This window comes from Anser brachyrhynchus (genome assembly GCF_964034855.1).
Source record: "Anser brachyrhynchus genome assembly, chromosome: 1".
Classification (NCBI taxonomy): domain Eukaryota; kingdom Metazoa; phylum Chordata; class Aves; order Anseriformes; family Anatidae; genus Anser; species Anser brachyrhynchus.
The window spans coordinates 99,382,321-99,410,298 of NC_137694.1; the positions used below are offsets into that span (position 1 = coordinate 99,382,321).

The 27,978-nt window shown below is 42.7% G+C and overlaps 1 long non-coding RNA gene across 1 annotated transcript in view; it reads right to left on the minus strand.

Annotated features, from left to right (window-relative positions):
• Positions 1 to 25,208, minus strand: part of LOC308188319 — a 232,937-nt gene extending 207,729 nt beyond the window's left edge. Inside the window, exon 1 of the long non-coding RNA XR_013945404.1 lies at positions 24,873 to 25,208. This is a non-coding gene — a long non-coding RNA (uncharacterized lncRNA). The remainder of the gene's footprint in view (positions 1 to 24,872) is intronic.
• Between the last annotated feature and the right edge of the window lie 2,770 nt (positions 25,209 to 27,978).

Below are 27,978 nucleotides of genomic sequence, written 5' to 3' on the forward strand. Positions count from 1 at the left end.
ATCTGGTTCATGTTCTGACAGATTTCTGCATTAATAGTGACTTCACTTTAAAACACAGTTATGGCTAAGTTTCTGCAGTTCAGAATATTAACCAGAATAAAAAGACAAGATTGTCTTGCCAAACATTTGCAAACTCTCCTAATATTTGAAGGGACCCATTGTTTTGCATCTGCTTGGTATAGAGACCATTCTCAATTAAGAACTGCAGCATTGCTTGAATCTTAAATTTCTCAGTAATTCAAAGTCCAAGCTCTCTGGGTATGGAAATTAACTCCATAATGCATAACCTATTTGAAGAGGTCAGGTTAAGTTCTGACGTGTCTATCTAGCAACAATCATTGCAGGATCTCAAAACATTTGCTAATGAGTCCTCACAGATCTCAGCAAAACTGATCAGCATTATCTGAAGCAGCCAAACAATGAGAAACAATGAGAGAAGTAGCAGTGATTTGATCAGGCTCATACAGTCAGCTGGTGGCACAGATAATTGAGTGTTCTGATATATAACCCCTCCGAGGTCGGTCTACGTAGTAAGAGCTAAACTGGGAAGTTTGACCTGTCCTGCTTCTTTGAACAGGTTAGAGGTAGCCCCAGCCCACTGCTTCCAGGGAGACTGCAAGTTTTTGCCCTTTATCTGCTGAAACCATACTGACTCTTTGTTCATCTTGCTGTAATTATGAGAACATGACTATAGGATCACTTAAAAAAAAGTTTCTGAGTCTGTTTTTTTCAAAATAATAAATCTTTTTATGACCCAGCATTTTCCTCTTGAAATACAACAGGTTTATTTCACAGGTTTGAGAATCTCAGGTCAGAAGTTCTACACCAGGGGTAAATTTGAATCACCTTTTTGATCAATCATAAAACCTCATTTTCTTCTGGCCTATTTTCACCCCTCTACTGCTGATTGTATTTTCCTTTATTGGTGTCCTGGTTCCAGTTAGGACAGAGTTAATTTTCGTCACAGTAGCTGGTAGGGTGCTATGTTTTGGATTAGGATGAGAAGAGCGCTGATAACATGCTGATGTTTTAATTGTTGCAGAGCAGTGCTTACACCAGGCCAAGGACTTTTCGGCTTCTCGCTCTGTCCTGCCAGCGGGCAGGCTGGGGGTGCAGCAGGAGCTGGGAGGGGACAGACCCAGGACAGCTGACCCAAACTGGCCAAAGGGGTATTCCATACCATCTGATGTCATGCTAAACAATATATAGGGGTGGCTGGCCGGGGTGGGGGGGCCGGCTGCTCGGGGATAGGCTGGGCATCGGTCAGCGGGTGGTGAGCAACTGCATTGCGCATCACTTGTTTTCTTACACATTATTATTAATACTATTATCATTATCACTATTATTATTATTGTTATTATTATTTTCCTGTCTTAATAAACTGTCTTTATCTCAACTCACAGGCTTCACTTTCCCGTTTCTCTCCCCCATCCCAGAGAGGGAGGGGGGAGGGTGAGCGAACGGCTGTGTGGTGTTTAGCTGCCAGCCAGGTTAAACCACAACAATTGGTATTCTAGTCACATGTATTATCCCACCCGGTTTCTGTAATGCCATGTAAATAATTGGTTTCATGTATGAGAATATCTCACCATTCCTGCTTAGCCATTTCCCAGATCCCTTGTATTGAGACACCGAGGTTTTGCCCATTTTCTCTCATGCTTTCATCTCACTCTCTTTAGTTGCATTCCCTTTTTCTTAGCCCTGGATGAAACTAGAGACTTAGTCAGGCCATACCTCCTGCTCACTTTTGGGTGCTTCTCTTAAACTTCAACAGCAATTAATATGCTTTATGCCTGACTGCAGCTCAGCTTCCCCTATGGTTCAGTCTTCTCACTGAGAAATTACCAGTGCCCTCCTCCACCTCAATTTTCATCCTAGATGGCTTTCTAACATCTCTTCTGTCACCTGTTTCACTGTTGTCAGTGGGAAAGGCAATAAGATTTTCATTTTTCTGCCCCTCCTCTGACACCACAAGCCCTGAGAACCAGAAAGCACCGTGCAGCCCTACAAGAACCTTCAATGCCCTCTTTTCATGCCTACTCTCCTCAGTAACTCTTTCCCACCCACTCCCACACCACTGCTCTGGTTCACTCATTCACTTTACTCTCGCGTTCTCTCCTTGAAACTCTTGGCTCTAAGCCACTAGAGCCACCAAGACCCTACATTTTCCATTCTCATATTCCTAGTAAAGTCAGTAAAGGAACTCTGTGGAGATCAGGAAATAACCTAGAAGTACACTCCCTGCCACCAAGACCTCTCTAGACACTCCAACTCCTTCCTTTGTAAGAGTGCTCCTTATCCAAGGATGTTCCATGTCAGAGAGTTCGCCCAGTTTTACCCCCACCCTCCTAAGGTGATGTAATTAAAAAGAAGAATTCAGGGTTATGATTATTTTCCCCACTATGAATATAACCTTTTATCTCTGCTATAGTCACTGCTGTTTCATCTCCTTGTGATGCTTTCAGGCACTGCTTTCATAGAATTGTTAAGATTGGAAAAGACCTCCAAGATCACCTGGTCCAACCATGGCATTGCAGTCGTCCACCTTTCTCTAGTGCTATTCCTTTATTCCATCCACCCACGATCTCCTGCACCCACAGAAAAAGGAGTGGCATCTCCATGAAACCTGCAATTGGAATTTTTAATACTACTAAAATAATTTAGTCCATACTACAGGTAATTTCATAAACAGTCAATATTTCCTAGCCTAAATGACAGATTTATTACTGCACATTATTTTTATTATTGAATGTAATCATATCCCCATGCTACTGAAATCCCCTGGGCATCCACAGTGCTCTAGAAGTAATAAATAACCAACGCACACGAGCAGAGAAGAACTTTGCTAAGGTGAATTTAAGGTTGTAGGCACATATCAGTGGTTTGAGCGCATATTACCTCTCAAGAACATTAGTTAACAAGTTGTTTGCAAGCAACAGCACAAAACAATTCTCATTTCTTACCCATTTCTGTCTCAGATCCCACATAGCCCCGCACCATAGGGTTTCTCCAGCTATTCTCTTATGGGCATACTTTACCTGTGATGTCTCTCTGTAGCAGTTATCATAAGTTAATCCTAGCTGTCTGCAGTGTTAGCATACAAACTCTGGTTAACCTTACAGGATTATTAAATAACTTAGCAAAACTTAGTAAACAACAATAGCTTAAGAATAGAGGAGTAACTTAAGCAAGAGTAGCCTGTTAAAATGCAAAAGTTGCAAGAGCCACTTGTCGCTCACCATGAGCAGATTGAGAGGACCAGGAGTAATGACAGTGTCTGGACTCAACGGGGAAGGACAACCCAAGCAAGCCCACAAGCCAGAACCAGAACTGTGTGTGGAACATCTGGAGCTGCTACTCTGACCCATCCAACATTTCTACTGGGCTGCATCATCCTTCTATCAGATGAGAGAAGCTGTATAATTCATAAAAATGCATGCATCTGATTCAAGTGTTCTGGTATTTAAGTCCATTTAGTCTCTGCAGTATCATGGGGTCCTATATGGCAACTTCCCTGCCTCCCTGCACGCACATGTATGCAGCATCCCCATGGTCACCTAACCAAAGCTGGAACAAGAGGCAGCACATGCTCTTTGCTTTAAGTTACACACATGCTGATCAGCCAGATGGCAGGCCACACTGGGCAAGTTACACTTCAGTTTTCACCAGTCTTTTCTCCCAGAGAGGGCACTCATTTAAGTCTGTTTCCTTTGCTCATCCTCTGATTTTCATGGTACTTACAGAAACTTTTTTTTTTTAAACCTCCCTCATTTTCTGAGGCTTAGCTGAAATCAGCCAACTGATTCCAGAGGACTGACAGGTTGACATGCAGGCAGACAACACGATTGCCTGTCTCTTGTTCCTTTAAGAAATCAGGTTATAAAAAAACCTAGAAACCTAGAAATCCCAGTTAAGGTGAACCACTCAAACAGACCTCCTGGTACTGCTAAAACTGTATTCCTACACAACATCATTTTACCACTTCCCCTTCACTGAATAGTTTTAAAGCTATGCACCAGTGGGCAGACAACTATTTGTTTTCTACTCCAAATAATAAGCACACTGCTTTGTTACCACATTAACCTTTGGTCTTTTTTTTCAGGTAAAAAACTTACGTCTCACAATCAGGGAAGATGAGGTTTATCTGCAGAGGCAGGCAAGTGCTGCACGCAGGAGCACTCGGGGAGTGGGGCATGAGGTGGAATTGTCAAACTTAACCTTGCAGGCTGCTAAATACCTTCCAAAGCAGCTGCCTGACCTCAGCATCTGGCAAGGTCACAGCCCTGTGCTGCACAGGGAAAGACTGCCTTCAGCATGCTGTTTGTGTAAATGAGGACGTGTGTGCTGTGCATGACTGTAAATAAAGCAGTGAGGCTCCTCGCCTGAGCTTGGAATATTCTGGCTCTTTAGAGTTGCACAATGGACTAGAAATACTTGCAGCTAAGCTCACCTGTATTTTGCCTTATTCCAATGCCTCTCCACAGTGAAAAAGGGACAAAAAATAATTAAGACATCTCATCTCTCCATTTTCCTAACATTGTGTTGTTTTTTAAAGCACTTGCACATATTGCATGCTCAAACCACACCAGTGAGCCTGCAGTGAGAGATGAGCAACAGATGACATGTCTACTGCCATGAGCAGAAGTGTTCTTCCTGCTTTCAGCACAGCAAGAGTGGAAGCAGTGATACTCCCAGCAACAAGGGGGAGGGAAAAGAGGTTGTTTAAAAAGGCAATACATTTAATTTCAAGCTAATTAAATGCGAACAACATTTCACCTTTCAGGGGGGTTGAGACCACTGTTCTTCCCACTGGCCCGCACTCCTTGCCTGGCCTGCCTTTCCCATGGTGCACAATAGTCAGAGAAATGCATGGGAGATTATGGACAAGCTATTATGTAGGTGCAACTACCACCCAGCTTCCCTCTGGACACTTCATGCTCGTCTATCCTGCAATGCATCATAAAGCAGAATAAAAAAAAAACACACACAAATCCAGCATTGTCCCCTTTGCAGATCAACATGTATGGGTTCTGGAACTTTGTTTCTTTGTGTGTTATTAAGCACCCATGCTTCTACAAGGGGGGATAATGCAATTCTGAACTAATTGTTAATAGTCACAAGCTAGAATTTTAAAAGCATTTAAGTATTTTTAAACATCTTCTGAGCTAAGCACTCAGTTCAGTGGGATTTGGGTGTCTAAGCAAATAGGGTCCTTTGAAGAGCTAAGGCATAAAGAGCTTTGAGATCCTTGAATGAAAGAAGCTATAAGTAGCAGAAAGAATCATTGGATACACAGGCAGAAATTGTCATTATCATCTTATTTTGTGATAGCAAAGCCCGGTATAACAGTTCAACATATCAGGCATTAACAGAGAGAGAGAATATTCCCTAAAATAGGAAGCTTCCTTTAGTGAGACTCTGAAAACTGCTGAGCTGTTGGATAAATTTGTATCTTAATGCTTTCTGTATTAGATCTTTGGCCCACTGGCATATTATTTCTCAGAGCAGAATTGGGAAAAAAGGTTTCATGTTAACAAGTGTTTGGTTGTGTCACATTCATGCTCAAAAGAGTACTGTGCAATACTCCAGAACATGGTCCATATGAAGAGGTCAGAGTTGGCTTGGGGGCTGGCTAGGGCAGTGAGTCCCTTTCAACCCCGGTACCTCCTGCAAGCTTAGCACAGCCCATGAAGCCAACAAAGAGCTGGGAGGAAGAGAAAGATGCATTACAATAGAGAAAGCAAAAGGAGGACATTTGAATTTCATAAGACAGGTTAACCCCGCAGGGCTGAGAGAAGCAAAAACAACTTATTCTGAATAAACATGATATGGAAATTGCAAAGATAAATTCATGCTCAGTTCTATCTAGGAAGCTACAGCACAAGTTGGTATGAGATGCCATCAGGAAAACACTGAAAACTGAAGACAAGAGAAGTGGTCTTACCAGCCAGGTCTGAACCCAAGATTCCCAGTTCCCACAGCTCACTCTTTTGGTATGAGAGGTGATGGAATAATGACGCCTCAGTCCAGGGGCAGATCCCACTACAGCCCCTTTGCTCAGCCACCACGATGAAATACAAGTGATAAAGGAGCGTGTTACATGCTTTGTGTTTGCTAGGGATTACCCAAGGTAATGGGCAGATATAGCTAGCACCGTCCTTCACAGTCCAAGTAGGAACACCCACTGCACTTGCTGCATTGATATGAGTATAAAAAGAGTGTCAGGGAACATGTTAGCAGTGAAGCGGGCGGCAGCAAGGACACCTGTGGGCCAGGGCTTGACCCTCCATCCCAGCTTTCTCTCCCTGGCCAACAGGGAAGCAGCAGGTCACCAACCCTAGGTGCTACGCTCTTGAGAAACTGGGAGAAACAGTAAGAGGTAACACAGATGTACAACATGGAAGCAGACACTACAGTGAAGCTTCATGTCCTTGTCCCAAGCTGTCCTCTTTAGCGTGACTGATGGTCCCAGGCAAAACAGAGCGAGCATACACCCATCCTGAGTGTGTAAAGGTATTTGACAGATGAGCTCCGGAGAGCCTAGCTGATGTGATTTAAGATGTTACCTCTCCCCAGCTGTCTGCCCTGTCCCTCTGCCAGAAGTTACTGCCCCAGCAGCAGGTACAGCAGAAGAAATGTGTGCCTGCACCTCAAATCCTCTAGTTCAGGCTGGCGTATTAGCATAAACTGCCAATGAAGGGTGGGTTTGTGCTAATATATCAGATGATAGCTGCAGCCACCGGAGCACACGCATATGTCTCATTCTGCCAACTCCTCTCCAGTCATCTCCACATAGGTGCAGAAAGGACAGCTGAGGGTAGTAAAGTCTAGTGTGCTGGGTACAGCCAGTCATATATATTGTACTCTGTGATGAACACGCGCTGTTTTCAAGTCCATTTTCCTAAAGCTTGGTAATCTCCAGACCCACTGATGCACAGCCTGGTGAATGACTATCCAGCATTGTAAGACAAGCAATCAATGCTAAGGAGTGCACTTAAAATGGCACAGCTACAAGCACACACAGAGCAGGGAGGGAAGGGTGACTGCAGTCACCGCTCCCCCACAGACCTCTTAAACCAACTTGGAGATTTTCAGCTCACATCCTGGCTCAGCATCATCGAGAAGGCAGATAGATATCTCCCTACCAAAACTTCTTTAGAATTACGAAAAAACAAACTAACAATTCACTGGAAAAATTCCAGCAGCCAAAAAGAAAAAAAAGGCAGAAAGATCTGGTCAGCCTGTTCTAATATCCATTTCTGTTATCAGTGTCAGTCATGCACATTTATGCTAAATATTTCTTTATCTCATATAGTGTAAGACTTGCTTTTTACATGAAAATCATTTGTGCTTTGGAAAATCCTATAATGTGCTGATTTGCTTTGCTTTCTGTTGTATGCTCTCACTTTCTTGTTTGTTTTGTGCTTGTATCTCTTGCTTATGATCGCTCTGTATGCTGAAAATCCAGTACAAATATTTAGTAAACAATAAGCAGCTCTTCGCTGCTGTCAAGCAGAAAATTTGCCACTGCCTCACATAACATCTATTTTGGCTTTTATTTAATTTCAAAATAATGCATGAATTTATATCTGTAGACCAGATCTTTCCTTGCTTAAATCCTACAGCACTGGGTGCTTTACGAAAGTTAATATAGATAGAATCAGCTGTAATCCATTTATGGCACGCTATCATCATTGATCAAATGATACATAAATTGTTCTTTTCATATATAACAGAGTATACTCTTTTTTCACTATAATTTAGGAGCTTTAAATTTTGGTAAATTTAAGGACTCCTAGATCATCTTTTCTGGCACTTTGAATAGACCTGAACTGGAGATCACAGAGGAAGAGCCATGACATGGGTGATACCAAATTAACTAGTATATTCCCTCTAAACTGTTGTTCTATCAGAGACTTAATAGGTAATACACAGAGATGCAGAATGGAGTCCTATAGCTCTCCCTTTGCAGGACAGGTTTGTTATCCTGATCAATCTGTTGTAGGTAGTTCAACCTCACATCCTTAATTTTCTCTGCAACTTCAGTTAGAGCCCAAATGCTTTTGAACACAAGTGCTGACACATGCTTATCCTTGTGAAATCTCAAGTTAGTTAAATTCATTTTTCTTTTTTTCCTTTTTTTTTTTTTTTTTAAAAAAAAAAGGTAAAGTAACCTAATTTTGACAAGTCATGTTACTCAGGGATCAGTATTGGCACCGGCGCTGTTTAACATCTTTGTTGGTGACATGGACAGGGGGACTGAGTGCACCTTTAGCAAGTTTGCCAACGACACCAAGCCGTGTGGTGCGATCAACATGCTGGATGGAAGGGATGCCATCCAGAGGGACCATGACAGGCCTGAGAGGTGGGCCTGTGTGAACCTCATGAAGTTCAACAAAGCCAAGTGCAACATCCTGCATCTGGGCTGAGGCAATCCCAAACACAAATCCAGGCTGGGTGGAGAATGGATTGAGAGAAGCTCTGAGGAGAAGGAACTCGGTGTGTTGGTTGATGAGAAACAAATCATGAGCCAGCAACATGTCCTTGCAGCACAGAAAGCCAACCATATCCTGGACTGCATTAACACAAGCATGGCCAGCAGGCCAAGGGAGGTGATTGTCCCCCTTTACTCTGTTCTCATGAGACCCCCCACCTGGAGTGCCATGTTCAGATCTGGGCCCCCCAGCACAAGAAGGACACGGACCTATTAGAGCAAGTCCATAGGAGGACCACAAGGATGATCAGAGGGCTGTAGCATGTCTCCTATGAAGACAGGCTGAGGGAGTTGGGATTCTTCAGCCTGGCTCTGGGGAAACCTTACAGTGGCCTTCCAGTACCTGAAGGGGGCCTGCAGAAAAGCTGGGGATTGATGCTTTGTCAGGGAATGTAGTGATAGGACAAGGAGTAATGGCTTTAAACTGAAGGAAGGTAGATTCAGGTTAGGTATTATGAAGAAATTCTTTGCCCAGAAGGTGGTGAGGCACAGGAACAGGTTGCCCAGAGAAGCTGTGGATGCCCCATCCCTGGAGGTGTTCAAGGCCAGGTTGGATGAGGCTTTGGGCAACCTGGTCTGGCGGGAGGTGTCCCTGCCCATGGCAGGGGGACTGGAATTAGGTGATCTTTAAGGTTCCTTCCAACCCAAATCATTCTCTGATTCTGAATACCCATCTACATAAAGGCGGCCACAATGACTTCACTGATTATGGTATCTAAATTCAAAAGGCTGATGTGAATCCAAAACTGCCTAGGATATACAGCTGCCAGACAGCCTCTGTCTACAGAGAAGGGAGAGAAATTATCATCTTTGAAGACAAGTGTGGAGTAGAAGCATGCAACTCTTCCAAGGACAAAATCTTAAGCGAGACCTCAGTGCCCCTGAAGAAATAGTCCATTTGTTGATCCATTCCCATCATTTTCCCTTAAACTTAGAACCCAAAATTAGGCACATCTGTTCCTTTTAGACATCGCAGGAATTGGTCTGAATGTAGCTATCATGCCACAGCCAGAAATTAGAGGTATCTAAAAGCAGAAGCCTTTGCTGTAAATGTTGATCTTGGTTGCAGACTTGTAAGAACATAACTCCCATTTTCTCTGAAAGGGGTGTTGAAGTGGTAGCTGATACAACAAAGCCTCAAAGACATAAGAATAGCTGCTTTTCCTGCCTCCCTCTTGCTTCTCAGCTGTTCATTGTAAAGAATTTCACCTTCTCCTGAGGTTTAAGGAAATGATCACTAAGTGATGGGAGAGCCTTCCCCATTGAGCCTTTCCTAGGAAAATTACCAGTGTTTATGTATTTAGTTTGAATATAGAAGAGTTCTGTTGCAACAAAATGATTTTTCTTCTTTGGATGACAGAAGCAGCATGGCTGTACCAGTTTGGACTGGAAGCAGAGGACATCGAGGCTACCCCAGGGGCTTGCAGGCAGAAGAACTGTGAAGCTAGAGCTATAAATTTAATCACTGTTCATTGATGTGGTGATGTTGAGTGTATTGATGTATTTTATTGCTAAGCAGTGTATTCTGCCTGTGTTCCCCCCCCCTTGAGCAGATTAACTGCAGATTCCAAAATACTGTCCAGCAGTGTCATGCATGTCATACTGTTTTCACTTTGCTTGCCTCCCACATAAAAGAACAGCTGTGAATGTCAGCTGAGGCTTATTCCTCTTGCACCATGGCCTATCATTTTTACAAAATAAATAAATAAATGGCAATCATTCATTTTTTTCACGGATATAAACACTTTGGGTCAAACTCAAAGTGACTGAAATGATATTGCATTTTACCTCTGGTTGATAAGTAGTTGTAATTTACAGGCCAATAGAACTGGGTAGATAGAAAAGCAACTACCAAGTAGAATTAAGATAAAGAACCTCCCACTCTCACTTTGTCTTACACCTTTCACTGAGCTGCCTTTGCTCCTGCATCATTTATTTCCTGACTGTACGGTCTTGTAAGTTACACTAAGCTGCTGCCAGGTAACATACAGCATCATTTATATCACCTTTGAGCAGTGCCCAATTACACAGAGCAAGACGATGGAATCACTGGTTCAATCCCAAATATACAAAGAAACTTTTTCAGTGAATGCATGTACGACATTAAGTCTTTATACAAAGCTGCAGAAATCAACAGCACAATTGTTGCTGATTATTGGTCTAGATGATTTTTTTTAAATGCTACCCACATATAGATTTTCCATAATAAAGGAAGATTGTTGTGGGAGAGGCTATAAATATCTAAGGGTATCTGTTATCCTTATTGTCTGCACAGAAGTCTTAGACTTCCAAGTGATCTCCAATTGATCTGATGTACCAGCTTGACACTGCATAGTGTTGTGCAGTTCTTACAACAGGTCCCCAAAACAGAAGAGCTTGCATCAGCAAGATGCTTTGTTTTCCCATCTAGAGAAAATTTGATTAGTATCAGTTCAAGCATCTCTGTGCAGCACTCTTCTGCACATCACAGAAAGGCCCTGAATGATCAGGCTACAGCAGGTTTGAATAGCAAGGATTTTCTAAATTGCATGGTATATTCCTGTTACCCTTGTTTGGATTTCATCTCAGCTTGCATTGAAGTGTGGCTTTAGGAAAGTCATTTCGCATTTTTGTCCATCCATTTCTACACCCCTAGCATGAAGGTAATATGGAACCTCATGAAAGCTAGCACCTCAGGACCACATCAGTACTGGGACTTGGAGTCATGCATGTAATTTCTGTATCACAGTTGCTATCGGATATTTATTCTTCAGAATTGCTTGAGTGTTTTTTTTTATTTTTTTAATACGATGAGCAATAGAAACATTATATATACCTGAAAAAACATGTTAGCACTGGCAAAACTGTTCTGTTAGCATATGGTAAGACCCATTTGGGTTTATGAGTTCTGGAATAATATAATTACATCATCTTGCATTAATGCCTGCTGTAGAGGTTCCCCCTTCCTTCTTACCAGAGGCTAGAAAGATTATCATTTGTGAAAAGCTCATTGACAATAGAGCTCCCCATTCACATTGGTGCCAAGTATTAACTTTTCTTCCCTGAAAGCCTAGAGACCACAGGTGCTTTTATTTACTTTATCCTTTGCCTTAGCAGACCTCAGTGAAGGGACACATCTTTAGGACTTCCTCATAACACACAAGTGACAGAATAACATTAAGAGCAATTTCTAACATGTGTATGTATAATGTTTCCCATTTACCAGATGAGTGGCTTTCAACCTGTGGTCTGCAGACCTTTAGGGCCTTGGTCTATTTCTGTCTCTGATGTGCATTGCAAGAATCATGGGAATTTTCTAATGGTGTCCGTACATCCCTTGCAAAAGCATTGGGGGCAGCAAATGGAAAAGTAGATAAAGTTTGTACATAAAAAAAATCTTTGAAGCCAAGAGCAACCACAATAGGACTGGAGAGGATAGATGCCTATCTGAACACTAGCTATACATGACCCCAGGAGCTCCCATACCCAAGGTATTGCTATAAGCAAGGACTAAGGCCCCATCAGCCTCCTCCTTCCTCTTTCCTCCTGTAAATCCACAACTGATTAAAAACATTAATTAACTGTCAAACCCTCCCCCGCACTCCGTCAATTAAATCTGTTTTATGTCCATTTTATCTATCTATCCAGATGCTTTAATTAGTCTCCATGATTGCAATTCATCAGCACTTCCTAGGAGTAAAACATCAGCTGTATTCTCCCTCTCCCTTTGTACAACCTGCACAATACCTCACCTAATAGGGCTCCCAACTCATGTTTTGGGATCAACTACAATACAAATAACAGTAATGATAAGTACAAAGGAAAGTCTTTCTATTGCCAACTAAAGAGTTAATATTGTGTCTTCATAGCCCGCTATACAATGATTTAGTGGTGCCATTTGTGTCTACTGATTCCCCACATGCAATGACTTAGTGCCACGGGGATGAGCACATTATCTCTTGTTTGTAAATTTTTAGCAGGTTTATAAATACAGCATGGCCTTACTGTGCAACCTCACGATCTCTCTGAACCCAGAGAAGTTTAAAATTAATAATAAATGATAAAACTTGGGGAAAAAAATGAATCAGGCTTCATTAAATGATAAAATCCAGCAGGAGCCGAGGGCAAGGACAGGGGCAGGGACTCAGTTAATTTGCGAGAGTAACATAATTTTGAATTATTGGAAAGATAACAGTGGAAACTTGTAACAGTTTTAGGCTGGAGGTCATCTCAAGGAGAGAAGGCCAAGTAGCTATCTGACCTTCTCCAAGAAAGAGAGAATATTTTGTCAGGACCACAAAATTCAAAGACTATGATCTTGAGCTGTAAAGATTAAGAAATCAAACAGTTCTAATAGCTGAGCTGTCACCATTCCCACTTCAACAAAGTCCTCCATACAGATCTTCCAGCTGAAAAAAAAAACACACTAGGCAAGCAGCCCAGAAATTGCCTTTCTTCCCCCCACCTCCACCCCCTTCCCCATCACTTGTTATAGGCTTTCCACAGAGAACTTCAACCTTAAGATTTCAACTCCACAACAGAAGTTTAGACCATAAAGGCTCTCCTGGTGACTCTCCGCCCCATGCCTCTGTGACAATGCATTAAAGCAGTTTGTCATGTACATCCTGCTCATCAGTCCTGTGCTCTCAGAATCAGATTAGTTCACTACATGTTAGCATAGGCTTCCTACAGAAGATATCTGAATTTTAGACTAATATTTTTAGACAGTAATTTTTGTAATGAAGTAACTTTACTCCCCAGCCCACGTGCAAGCAAATACCATGAATTTCAATAACATCAATCAGTACATCTTAGATGATCTCTTGGATGCATACTCTAGCTCAAAGACTCCAATGAACTAACCACTCTCTTCAGTAAGATCCCACAGCAGATGTGTTCCCATTATAAAAAGTTGCCTCTTATTTCCTATGTATTTTTTAATTCAATACTCAGCTTTTGTTTTCTTATGACTTGGTCCCTTTGGAGGGGCTCACACCATTCCCAAGACAGTAGAATGATGTGAAAAAGAATAGGTGTAGCATAAAAAGAAACCAAAACATACTCATTTTGAGCTGCTAAGTGTGGTGGTAGCATAGCAAATCCTCTCGTTCTGTAACCATGCTTGGTGTTCTTTGTCTCAGGGGGAGGAGGAGCTTTATATTCCAGAGCTGAAATCTTCAAAACAGTCTTGTCAGATCACCATTTTCTGACAGAAGTGAAATTCATTGTATCTGTATGAATACATTAACTGCATAAAGACTGGCTCAATATTATCAAAGCACCTCTGAGTGTAAATACATTTCACAAAATATTTCAGATACCTTTAAAATATTGATGTTGCAATTAAACTAAAAACATCTAATTCCTATTTCATAAATCAAGCTAGTAAACCAAGCAGGGCTTTTCATCCCAGGTTGTGACAAAATAAAATTTTGAAATGTCAAAAGTGCCTCCAGGACAGAATTTCTATTTCTGTTGCCAGCTGTCATGATGGCCCTCAGTAGCTGCAGACCATACTGTTCTCATCTCTCCAGGTCAGGAGCTTTTGATTACAGCTTCCTACCTGTTGCCTATTGCTCCCACTTTCATGTGGGAAAGAACTCAAGACAACAACATGTCAAAAACATGTTATTCAGCAGGCAGAGAAACAAACATTCTCCAGCTTGGATAGTACTCACACATCCTATGGGGGCTTTATCTGGGGAGTAACAAGTAACCAAACCCAGCCACTTATCCACTGCTGGAATTTGTAATCTGATCTCCTGACAAACACATGAATAATCATTCCCTAACTATTTAGTCCACATTTCAGTTTTGTCAAGAAGTAATTACACATGTAGCTATGCCAACAGAAGTTGGTAACTTCTAGTGATGAGCAGCTGAAATCACTAACCCCTACCCAAGATTAACTGCTGCTTTGATTAAAACCTTCAGCTGCAGGTAAACTCCATATCAAGGCTTGGAGCTGCAACGAGTCAAGAAATGCAGGTATCTCAGAATCATAGAATCATTAAGGCTGGAAAAGACCTCCAAGATCATCTGGTCCAAGCATCCCCCTACCACCAATATCACCCACTAAACCAGGCCAATAGGCCTGTAGTTCCCTGGGTCCTCCTTACAACCCTTCTTATAGATGGGCATCACATTAGCAAGTCTCCAGTCATCTGGGACCTCTCTGGATGACCATGACCACTGATAGATGAAGAAAAGCAGCTTGGCAATCAGATCTGCCAGCTCCCTCAGGTGGATCCCATCTGGCCCCATGGACTTGTGACAGTCCAGGTGGAGCAGCAGGTCTCTGTTTCCACCTGAACTGGGTGGGGTTCTTCTGCTCCCCATCCCAGATTCAGGAGGCTGAGTACACCAAGGATAAGTGGAGTGACTAGTAAAGGCAGATGTGAAGATGTCATTAAGAACCTCGGCCGTTTCCTTATCCTCAGTTGTCATGTTCCCCCATGTCCTGTAAAGGATGGAGATTCTCCTTGGCCCTCCTCTTACCATTAATATAAAAATATTTTTATCCTTAACCATAGTGGCCAGGTTGAGCTCAGGCTGGGCTTTGGCCTTTCTGATTTTCTCTCTGCATATGCTGGCAACTTCCTTTTACTCTCCCCCAGGTTGCCTGTCCCTTCTTCCACTGGACATGAACTCTTCTCCTGGAGACTCAGCAAAAGTTCGCTGTTCAGCTACACTGGTCTTCTTCCCCTCCAGCTTGTTTTACAGCACATGGGTACAGCCTGCTCCTGCACCTTTCAGACTTCCTTCCTGAGGAGCACCCACTCTTCCTTTACCCCTCTGCCCTTCAGGACTGACTGCCTGGGTCCTTGATGTAGGGAACCCCCTGCACACTACAATCCCCTGCTCTGCTGAAGAGCACATCTGCCCCGGAGCTGATCGCCTCAGCAAGTACATGCAGTTTGCACTATGTATTAAACTCCTTATGTAAGCCAAGGCTTTCTGACAACCAAAAAAGTTGCATTTCAAAACCCACAAAGAATTACCTCAAAACATAGCTAAGTATGATCATCTTACAAACATACATCATGTCTGAGTATAACCTAGAGAGAGGGCTTTCACACTAATTCTGCTCCCCTGGAGACCCATGAAATACATTTACAATTCCCTTAAAGATTAACTAAGAGTAAAACTCATATGTTAATTTACCATACAGGGGTCCTCAGTCTCAGGAAATTTTGTAAGGATTTGCAAACAAAAAAAAAAGATTGAAAACCACTGCTCTCTATCAATTCCCCAAGAATCTATATGGTGCTGATTCTAAATGCCTTCATATATTATTTGCATACTCTGCAGATGTTTGCATGCTGTGATTATGTAGAATAACATAATGCCCTGAATCTGTAAAACACTGGTCTTATTTATATACAATGCCATACTTGGTATTTTATGTTGATATTTTCTCCTAAGCCACCTTTATATATTGCATTGGTGGGAAACTATCAAAACAGCTTTGAAAACAGCAAACACTCAATCACAGGTCAATTTTTCTGCCAATTCACTTTTATGTTTATCTGGGGAGGGAATCTTGGCTTCAGTGGTGTCAGAGCGAATTTCCTCACTGACTTGAATGGTCCCAGAATTTCAGTCTGTGGTATAGTATTTTTATTGCATCTCAGGCAAAGTAATTTCTAGTCTTTCCTTTGGAAACTATTTAATAGCTCAATGAACTTCACCATAAGGGTTTTCTCATTCTGATTTCTTTCCATCAGTGCTAGCTCTGCCCAACACACATAACTAATTCCTTCTCCACTTGGTGTTTACACACTTCAAATATTCATAGAGGGCTACATTTCTCCACACTCCCATCACTGCCAGGCACATTAACTTTCATTTTTGCCAAGTTGAATCTTCATTTGTTTTTGCACCAAGTCTCTAATCTCTCTAGGTATCTTTGTATTATTACTATTTAATTTCTGTTAAGTACTGACAGTATGCCAGGTGCCTTCGGTTTGCCAGATGCTGCACAGAATGGAAAGGCACAGTTCTTCTCCTGTGGAGCAAACAGTCTAAAATACAAAGCAAAGATGGGACAAAGTGTCCTTGGAGCTCAGAGCATATGGCTACGTTTAGAATATGGGTGCAGTTGTGAAACTAGGTTGAGGGATGAAAATAGGCAGGCCTTCTACATTTCTGGTAGGAAAAGTGGGTTTCCTGTCAGTGTCAGAAGGACAGGTAGTGTTAATTTTGTGTTTTTCAGGGAAAAGAGGTGGCACAAGGGTGCGAGGATGAAGTCAGGGAGCAGGGCAAGATGTGGTACAGAACCAAAAGCAGTGCAGGAGCCAAGACAGTGCCTGTCTTAGAAGATAAAGATGCTCCAACAAAGCGAGTGGTAGGGTACATGAGGAAAGTACCCTAGGGTCCCCTCTGAGCAAGTGAAGGCACCACCTCTAGAGGCAAAAAGACAATGAAGTGGTAATTGAGTGGACATCCAGCCTGAAAACATGCAGGGAAGGAAATGACAAACTAAAAGAGATCAGCCTCAGAGGATCAGGGGAGACTGGAGAAGTAAATACAGTCCAGAGCTGCCAAGTGAGGATAGCAGCTTTACGGTCCTGCCTTGCACCCCCAGCTGTAGCTCTCTTGCTAGCATTAATGCATGAGAAATGGATGTGCTGTTTAGTCCTCTTTTTAGCTATAGACAGGCCCCTTTAGAGCAGTAAAGCTTTTTTCCCCCCCACTGCATAGATCTATCATCTGACCAAGTACTGCTCCTTCCCATATGCCTCCAATTTCAGAAAAAAAAAGGTTTCACAGAAGGATTCCCACCAAGGCTGTAAACATTCAAAAAGATATCTTGGCTCTTTATTCTTGATACAAGAAAGTACACTGAAGGAAACTGGAAGCTTCCCCATGGGGAACAGTCTAGATGCTGTCCCGACTTGCTTTCCACAGTCCAAAGGAATAGCTGAAGAGAAAACAGTATTTAGGGGAATGCATTTCACCTAAATGAAGCCAAATTCTGGCAATGGCTCATAGAAGTACCAGAGATCTGCTCTGTTATTAGGAAGTGGTCTGCATTGCTTTCAACACACAAATACACACGCAAGTAGTATGTGCTCATTACTACTCACAGCACTTCTCATGTGTGCTTCATAGGCAAGCTGTTCCTATTCCTGAGTCTCTACCTCAAAACAACATCAATGCTTTCTCCACCTTTTTTGAGGAGATCTGGAAAGCTGACCATGTTTTTTTTTTGTATATCCTCCACACTTGCACCTTCTCCAGATAGTCAAACTTCCCAATACTGCTCCAGGCTCCTCAGTTGTGATGATCACTTAAATCTCAAATCTTCCTCCCAGTTGTTCCTGGTGGCAGAGAAGAGAGCACTGAACATCACAATATTTGGTCCTCCCCTCTCTCCTCTCCTCCCAGTTCACCCTAAAATGGGGAAAACAGTCCCAAAGTAGGTAGGGAGACATGAAACAGATATGTATATATGCAAGTCTTTTGGAAGCTTTTGAGCCCCTAAATGCTACCTTAAAGCATCTTCACCACTGCATACAAATGCTTTGGCCCTTAAGGAAATAGAATACATATCGTACTGCACAGATATAGAAGAGTTGAGACTGGAGTCTATAGCAGAAGCATCTCTGACTGTCAAAGCCAGAAAAAAAGGGCTTCTGATTTTATTTCTCCCAGAAATAGCACTTTGCAAAGAGCATCCCCTCCTTTCAAACATAACTATTTCTTCCCTCCCAGAAACCTACAGGCAAGGAGATACTGTTTGTAAATAGCAGTTTCACACCAATTAGCTCCTACTCTGCAAACAGCATCGCAGATTCAATGTGCTGTTTCTAAGGGCTTGTTATTTTAGAGTACTACATATCTATTTCTATATAATTGATCTGTTCTACTTTTAAAAGACCATCAGGAAGATGTGGGCAATTTATTGAAGTAGTAAGAGGAGGAGGGGCAATAGGAGTTAACCTCAGATCACCCATGCTTACACTACAGCATTTGCAGTCCCAGTTCTTGGAATGAGATCAGATGCTGCACTTTTCTCCCCTGCCTCCCCAGCACCTCATTTTCCACAGAAGGAAAGGCAGGCATAGCAGTAAGAGTCAGGAGACCCAACCTCACAGTTGTGAGGGGGGTTAAGATAGGCACAGAGAATACTCTACCCCATAGCAGGGACACTACCACTTAAACACAGTTTTCTAGTGCTGGATATCAGAGCTCAAAAGAAATAGCCTAAAGCCATGACCATGTGGTTATACCCTAAATTAAGCACTGTCTGCATATAGCAACCTGGATCACCTGACCAAGATGAAAAAATACATGGAATAATGGAGTACCTCAAAGAAATGCCAAGATTTGTGGCCTCAAATCCTTCAGTGCCCTGAATATTGCATACTATGGCACAAACAGAAGAGGCATGCTGCAGAACTGCAATTTTATCATCTTTTGTTACCCAGATACAAACAAGAGCAACCAAGGCTATTTTGACCTTCCACAGAGCACAGGGCACAACCTCAGCCAGAAGTTCCTGCATCACATCCATAAATTCTGGCTCATGTCATGCAGCCCACAGTGAAGTCTGCCAAGGCCAGACTGAAGACCCATGCTGGTGAATTCGCTCACCTTGCAATTGAGCTTTTCCAACAACTAATTATTCAGCTGTGTTTAATTTTTTACTCCAAGTTTGCCTAGCTTCCACTTCTACTTCCACTTCTCTTCACACCTTTTGCTGGTAGATTAAAAAGAACTGTCTTTAATCAGATGTTCTTCCCTTGTTGGCTTTATTCCATAATCAAGACCCTTCACTTTGATAAGCTAAATATACACACAGTGCCTTCTCTGCAGAAGAGCATACCCGTCCCTGCATCTTGTAGTGGACCGTGCCACTTTCAGTTTTTGAAATGTAGACCCCAGAACTGAAACAAGATCTGGAACGAGCACCCCAAAATACACTCACTTGCTCTGTTTTATGGCGGGCTGTGCAGCAAGGAGCAATACAACAGTTTCAGCTCCATCAGGACAGCTAGAAACCATATGCTGGCATCACACTTCGGAAAAGAACACGAGACTGAAAAACTGATAATTTTATTTCTCCAAAGAATGTGGAAAATATCACATTCTGGGGTCTTGCTGAGGACCACACAAAGTTGGCTTGTAATTAGGACCCAGACAGGGTCAACTCTTTGAAGGGTTCTGCATCAGTTCTCCTGCTATAACTCAACTCCCTGCAATCACCAGCACTGCTCACTCAACACCTCACAAAGGGACCACCATGGGCATCTGGCATCAAGGTCAAAATTTGCAAGTTGTGGCTGTCCACTGAGATGAAACACCTCTCAAAACAGAAGACAGGGCAGGTCTTCCACTTGCCTCCCAAAAAGATGTCTATGATAGTGTCCCAACACTTTGTTCAGTCCATTAATACCAAGACACCGGAACTGTTTACCTAAGTCAGTCCAGCATGACACATCCCCCAGTCAATGCATACTCCCAGTCTTTTTTTTTTAATATACCTGACTCCACAGGGTTAATATATCTTGTTTACTAATGCATACACATTGCTCCATGGAATTAACCTAATCCTGCTGTTAACATGCCACCTGTGTTATGTATGAACTTCACAAGCAGTGACTTTTATCATCTCTTCCCCACAGACACATCTGTTTTGTTGTTGTAACCAATGAACTTTTCCATTTCTTTGTAGGGGATGGGGAAAAGGTCTGCTAGCTTTAGCATAAAACAGCAGCTTGATGAACAGACCTTACAAGAAGGTATTAAAAGCACATAAGGGTGACAGGAAAGAAAACAGACCTGTCAGTGAAGGGAGAAGTTGAAAGAAGAGATCACCAAGGACGGATCAAGGGGAGAAGCTGTAAAAACAAACTCAATTGGAAACATACGCAGGAGCCATGAGATGTAGGGCCCTGAGAACAGAGGCCAATTGTGATGCACAGCACAACGAAGAGGCACTGAAGTGACTTAAGGAGGCAACTGTATAATTAAGAGATCTCTAGGCACCTTCTCAAAGATGTCATAACTGGTAGTCAGGGTGAGATAACAGAACAGCAAAGCAATACTGCAGGGGCCATCAGCTTCTTGCTTTTCCCTCATGCTAGTATCCAGAGCTTTTATATTGTGCTGGAAAGGTTCAAAAGAAAGAAAACATGGGCAGGAACACGATCTTCCCTCCCCACACAGCCACAGCTCCCTTTTAAAGTTACTCTGTTGTAGCATCTTGGTGAAAAGTTCTGTGGAAGGAAGTCAGGGGTCCGCACAGAAAATGCAGAGGAAATACATCCATTGGATAGGAACAATTTAAATATTTGATGGCTAATATATTAAATGTTAATTGAATACTACAATGATTTTCTCCCCTGGACAGCACACAATTAACATTTAATTTGTTATAAAATATTTAAAGTTACGAAATATCCGAGGGCAACTGAAATGTCTCTTCTATGAAATTGTCTTGGGACAATGTGTTAAGGGGACAAAAGGTCAGGTTAGCAATTCAAACTCCTCCAGTGATCTGTACAAGAGACTTGGGAAAAGGTTTTAGGATTGGCACAAGGTTCAAGGACACAGTCAGGGCACATGAGGGCATGCACAGACGTCTGATCAGTCCAGACAAAGTGAGATCAGAAGTCCTCATGGCTACAAAGCTGCGAGCTTGAGAAATGCTGTGGCAGCTATCCATTCCTCAGAGAAAACCAAATGCTGTGCATTTAGAACAAGCATTTATCTTAGTGTTATTATTTGTTTCAGAGATGCCAGTGAGGGGCTGAAGCCCTAACTACTCTACACTCATTTGCTCCAAGGCGTATTGACAAGAATAGCATTCAGATGATAGAGCTACTGCTTTGGCTGTGCTTGACAATTCACTAAGCACAAAGGATGGTAAATCAGCTTGGGATGTTAATATTAAGCCAGTTGTTTACGACCTGAACATGAATTTATCTAGGTTGTTGTAGCATTCAGAGTTGCAAATCCTAGCGTTTCAGCAGCTTACCTTACTCCAAAGTCTTGTTTAGCAAGAGGGGTAGGAAACCTTTGCTAATACTTAAACATGGAAAGGGACCTATTAATTAGTCCAACAGTGAATCCTTCAGCAAACCTACAAAAGCACGGCCTCAGTAGTCCTGATACTTTTTATATATTCTTGAAGCAAAGAGCAGAAAAACACTTCAGAGTTTCACTGTGTGTTGTTCAGGAGACAAAGGGGATTCGTATACAAGCAACCAAACCTCTTTCACAGGCACCCTTAAAGTTACTCTGATTGTTAAGAAAACCTGATTATCCCCAGGTGTACAGAAAGTTCACCTACTCAGCTCCATTTTCTCAGCCTTACCTTACCAGTGCTTTAAAGGGAACAAAGGCTTTGTTAAGTTCAGTTCCTTTATGGGGTTTCTTTTCACTTCTTGACTTTCCTGGGCTCAGACCTCTCATTTACTGTTTTCTAAAAACATGCTAAACAAACTCTAAGCATTAGGCTCATAATGGATTATTTCTACCTAGAAGACATCCCACTTCTAGAGGTTCCTTTCTTACTTGTTGCTTAGTAAGGTTTAACTAATATTGGGGGAAGACAGACAATTCATGACTACATGGAAAAAGGTTCTGGGGAAAAAAAACAAAACACCTGCATCAAGGATTCCTCTGTACTGTGCTGGTAGTCTCAGGCCCTGGCTGTAAGACAGAAGGGAAGCCTTCTGCTTGGTGGAAGTCTTTCTTCCCCTGTGCAGCACAGAAAAGAGGGTTAGAGTATATGGAGAATGCAATGGTGCCTATACTCTCAGGAGACTGTGGTACTCAGAGAATGAAATATTGCACATCTGAGAGCATGGTCACGATAGACTGCTGCAAGAGATGAGTCTGGCAGCCTGCTTAGTGACACTGATAGAGGCTACATATACAAAAAACTGCAGGAAGCAGAAAAGAGGTGCTCAAAAAAATAAGATTTGTCAAAATCAGTGCTGACTCACTGATTCAGAGACTCTTAATTTCACACACTTGAGAGCTTAGCATGTTGGGATCCAGCATTTTCATTCTGACCTGTTGGGAAAAAAAGATCTTCCTCCACATTCTTCTCTTGCTCTCTGAGCCTACTACTATGGAAGGTCTTGGAGGACTTTTGCTAGATTATTCATGAATTTCATATAACCAACATTTTAGATATGTCCAACCAGAAGACTGCAGTAAGAGGCATTAAATGTTTTGTAAGGAACACTTCTGCAGAAAGCAGATTTTGCTTCTGCATAATGATTCTGTTCCTTACTGCCAGTGTTGTAAGACTATCAAATACATTTTCAATCATGAAAACACCAGAAACAGTAACATAGGAGTACTACGGACAAAACCGGTATGCTTTTTCAGAGCTGGGCAGAACAACAGAATACTTCAGTGAGAAGGAAGGTGGTGCAGCACATGAGTGATGGGCATGAGCAGATACAGACGTAGAGAGTCTAGGATAAGCTAGCAATGTTTTTTGCTTACTTGATTTGCTAGACATATCTCTGATCATATGTTGGGCTTCTTTATTCCACCATGTCAGATTGCCCCTTCTTGTTTCACTCTGCTCTTCCCCAAAAGGGATTTGCCCAAACACGGCCTGTTGTCCTGGCATGGTGGCTGCTGCTTGTGCCACTAGCCTGTCCAGTGGATCCAGCCTTGTGGCAAGTTCCCGTAACACTGTAGTACATCAGTGTCATACCTAATTACCATTCTCAGAGGAGTGAGCCCATTAACAAGCTGCACTGAAACTAGATCTGCATACTAATTAGGGAGCTGCCTTGGAGGATATTAATTAGGGGTGACACTTTCAGGGCAAGTTCTACTTTCCTTCTTCATATCCCATTTGAGACATGGCTGGGAAATGTGAGTACAATACAAATAGAGGCAAGCTGGGGTGTTATGCAGACAACCTGTTAGAGCATCAGAAGAAGACAGTAGAAAAAAATACAGTAATATTCCTTTTAGGACCCGCTATTGTCTTAAGGAAAATTCTAGAAAGACCCTGAACATTTTCTTCTAGCATTCCTCCTAATCTAGGAAAGGAAAGTTGTAAGGAAACTTGTTCCTTTATCCCTACAGAGGGAATTTCTCCTGCTCTTTTCATTTACATTCCCCTTGGTCTTTTGCAGTCTTAGTAAACGTTCGGGGCATGTGCAATGGGATCAAGCACTCAGTTTCTCGTTCTGGGCCTGACACTGACTACATACTTGTTCCTCGAGTTCTCACTTCTGTTTATCATCTTTAGTCTTGTACAGCACCTTTCTCACACAGCCCTGAGCATGGCCTGGTTTCACAGCCTCAGTCCCACTCCCATCTCCCACTGCACCACCCTGCACCTACAGCAACCCTCGACAGCCAGCAAAAGAGCAAGTCTGCACCTTACAGCCAAACCTGGAAGCTGGTTTTACAGCACTTCACAGATTGCTGAATTTTATTGTTAAGACTGGAGGTGGGAAAATAAGCAGCAGGAGTGAGAGAACGCCACAGCAAGACAGGCCCTGTTTAGAAATGTGTGACACTCACCTCTTCAGTGCACAGCTTCATATATTGTGTTTGTGCACAATTCAAGCAGCTGTCAACGCATCAGTATACAAATACTTTCATTTGCCACTAAATTGCTGCTACCTCACTCTCCATGTTCTGCATGCAACCCCTGTTGTTACTGTCCGGGTGTTTCACAAAATGAGGAAAGAAGCAGAACAACTACTAGACCAGACCACATCTACAGGCCATGAAGTGCATGATCCTGACTCCAGCTGTGAGCAACATGAGATGCTGCAGTAGAAAGCATGCAATTAGGTAATTAACAACCTGCCAATAGTTCCCTCCTCAATGCCATCAGTCAGCTGATAACCTCAAGCATGAAGGTTTGTAGACTTTATGCATTAACTTGCTTAATATAATTGTGGCTGTTCCAATATCCCTTCCATTTCTGAATTCTGTTGAGTTTTTGACCTCTAAGTTATCAGATGGCAATGAGCTCCGCAGGTTAGTGGACACTGTAAATGGTACATTTTCCCTCCCCCCAGGAACCATATGCATCCCTTCAACTTCACCATTTTTCATCTATAATGCAGATTTCTTTGCACACTTTAATGCTCACATATATGCTTCATTGCAGCTTCTTTAAGAGGCCAAATTCTAGCTGCTCATTTGTAAGACAGACTTGTTTAAGGTACTGATGTCAGAGCAGAAACAAGTGAATAAAGAGAAGCACACTCCTTTCCCACATGCAAAGACCTAGGAATTTGTCTGTCATTTCCTGTTAGTGATTGCTTACTCTGAATCCTTTGATTTCCATAACTGAAGCAAAAACTCACAGACAAATTTTTGGGTCAGCAGCTGCTGAAGAAACCAACCAAACACTGCTTAGTCTTTTGAACCCTTTTCCCTCCAAGATGAAGTCACTTACCAATACCAGAGGGAAGCAAGAGCACGGCTGCTCCATGTGAGAGGACAATCTGGGAGCGGAGGGTACCCAAAGCATAGTATCTCTAGCAAGATCACAGTCCCATGGTACCCAAACAGAGCCAGGTTGGTGGTAGGAGCAGGTTCTGTTGGCAGTCCAGTGAGATGAGTCCAATCCTAAGACAGAGGAAGGCCATCCAACAACTTGGGGCAGAGAGACCTAGAGATAAAAACCACCTACAACGTAACTCAAACCAGAAGTAACTGCCTACACTGGAACCTAAAAGTAGCTCCTGGACCAATGGCAGAGGGTACATTGGCCGAGGGTCCAGGTGAGGCTGGTCAGGGTAAATAAGCCATGCAGGTGCAATTGGGGTCCTGATACATGAGTCTGTTGAGCGGTATGGAGTCACACCTGTGTGTAAACCTCAGTGACACGAAGCAGGCCTTTCACTTGTTGTGCTAAGGTTCTGTAAGATATCAGCAGGTCAAGCAAGTTGTTCTGATTTTATAAATTCCTGTTTAAGTAAGTTGGGGTGACTGTTAGACAGTGGGGAATGTTAGCTGCCTTGACTATCTTACACTGGTTCAACTACCTTAGGCCTTAGAGGCCTGCCCTGAGACTAGCTTCCATGCTGCAAGCATAACCTCAGGCACAGCAGAAGCACGCTTCCCACCCCACGTGGGACCACATGAGTCCACATATACACCAAACATCATACCTTGCTGCCAGGCACAGCCTCCAAAAGAGTCCCATGGGCTGACTACAAAGGTGCTACATTACCTGAAGCCTGGCAGGGTGCAAAGCATTTGTACTCCTTTGCTCAGATCTCCTTCACTAAGGAATAGGTGTGGCCTGTGAGTGGCAGCCCTTCCTGTTGCCTTTGTCCCATGGGTACAGGGAAGTGATGTGTTCAAAAGAGCATTGCTGGGCTCTATTCCCAGAATCATCTGTATGCTAGGGATGATTTCCCCCGTGGTTTTCTTAGCCAGTGCTGGCTAATCATTCCCCTGCCAGAGACGATGTATCCAAGTATCTTCTAAACATGCTTTGGAAGAGCATATTTTCTCTCTTTGGATTATGCCAGATGGCATCAAGTGATTAGTAGGTTTAATATAAGAAACTTCCCGGAGGATGAAACTCCTAGATCCCACTACAGTGTCTTCACAATCCCTCTGCTCCTTCCCTTACCAAACTTTAAATTACCGAAGCTAAACCCCTGCCGCACAACCGAGCCCTTTGCTACTCTATCAATATACTCTGAACATTTTTCAGGAACAAAGTAGAAAGCATTTCCAGCAAATGCTTTTAATGTCACTTTGTTTGCCAAGAGATGCTGCCTCCTGCTTTGGTTATCATTACGAGAAAGCATCTTTGCTTAAATAGGAAAACAAGTGATGATTTTTCCCTGAGTTGTTCATATCTCTAGCTAAGCAGCTTCTTCACTGACTGGCAAAGGGACATGGTCTGTGCTAAACAGGTGTAAATATTTGGAGTCCCCTTTCTAAAAAGCACCCTTTTGTAAACATCATCTTACCTCTTCAGAAAAAAGATGTTGTCAAACATCTGTCTCCCCTGTCTCCCTTCTCTCAGATGAGATCAGATAGATTGTGACTGGTATTTTTTGGGCTGTAATCTATGCTAATCTATGTGCTCCTTGCCTTTCTCTTGTGCCTAGACTCCACCTATGAACATATTACAACCTCACATTTCAAGTCAGTAATTTTGGATGCATTTCAAGTGAGAGGTATTGAGGGAAATCACAGCTTCTTTTGTATGAAGTTTACAGCAGATAACCAATAAGTTGAGTACCTTTCCCAACATTGCTTCATGGGAGTAATTTGGAAGGATGATTCTCCCTAGTTTCTGAGTAGGCTAGAATCCTTGAGGGAACATCATCTCCCGTGGTCTGATGTTCTCTCGCCTATGGTTGAATGATACAGAGCACAACAGCATAACGCGTTTCTTCAGATTTTCTATTCCTGGCAGTTTTCTGAGCAGCTCTTTACTTTAGACATAGCCTCTCAGCTCAAGTAGCAGCTTCTCACACCTTCCAGCCTTTGTTACTCTTATCCTGAGGAAACATTTAAGCAAGGACAAACGTCTTTCTTGTGAAGGAGCACAGCAGGGACCTCACCTACATCAAGAAGCAGCATCATTGCCACACAAACTGGCAGCTCCCAGGGCAGCCTGAGTGTGACATTCAATAGCTGTGGTATCTATTCCTCAGCAGGGATTTTAGTTCTTGTGACTACTTAAAATCATGCCTTCTTCTGTTATGTATGATGTAGCACAGTTGCTCCCTCTCTCACAGTCTGTCTTGAGTGGTTGACTGCAGACTGCCTGCATGGGCAGCCCATTCCTCCATGCAGTGCACAGGGTCAGAGAATCTGAACCGTGCTGCAATACCAAAGCCAAGTGATCACAAATTCAGATTTATGGTACATCTGCAGACAGTTCCTCCTTTACTGCCACACTAGCATTTTTTTTACAGATTGAGCTAGAGCGGTTTAAGTAGATACCAGTTCCTGCTGTTTGTTATAGCCCTTCATATGAGAAGACTGCCCTCACAGCTGGGACCTAAAAATGCTCCTGTATGTATGCCTAAGGAGTTGTAGCCTCATAGTCTGATCCAGCTAGGCCAAAGACACCTGCCTGTGCTTTTACCTGCTCTGTTATGTGCTACTAGCACCAATCAAGTATTTAATCATTGAAACTCCTCACCTTTCCTTCCCATGCCAAGGTACAGTGTGAAATGTCCAGGCAAGGGCCTAGATCTGCGCTTTTCAGCATAAATGGAGAATCTGACATCTAAAATTGCTTCTAAGAGAGCTAGCATGCTGACCATGCAGAGAAAAGAAACATTTTAGTAACCTTGAAGAACAGAGACCATCCCTGAAAAACAATGATCTCCTAAAGCCACAGAATGTAATCTAAATACTACAGCATGGTTTCTGCTGACAAATAAGGGAAATCAAGAGTTTCCTGATCTGTGACAAGCAGTCTGCCAGTGCAGACACCAAGGGCCAATGTCTACCTCAGTCTCCTGATGCCTCAACCCTTCTGATGCCTTCTCTGCCCTCAATACTTCTGCTCAGTTATCCCTGAG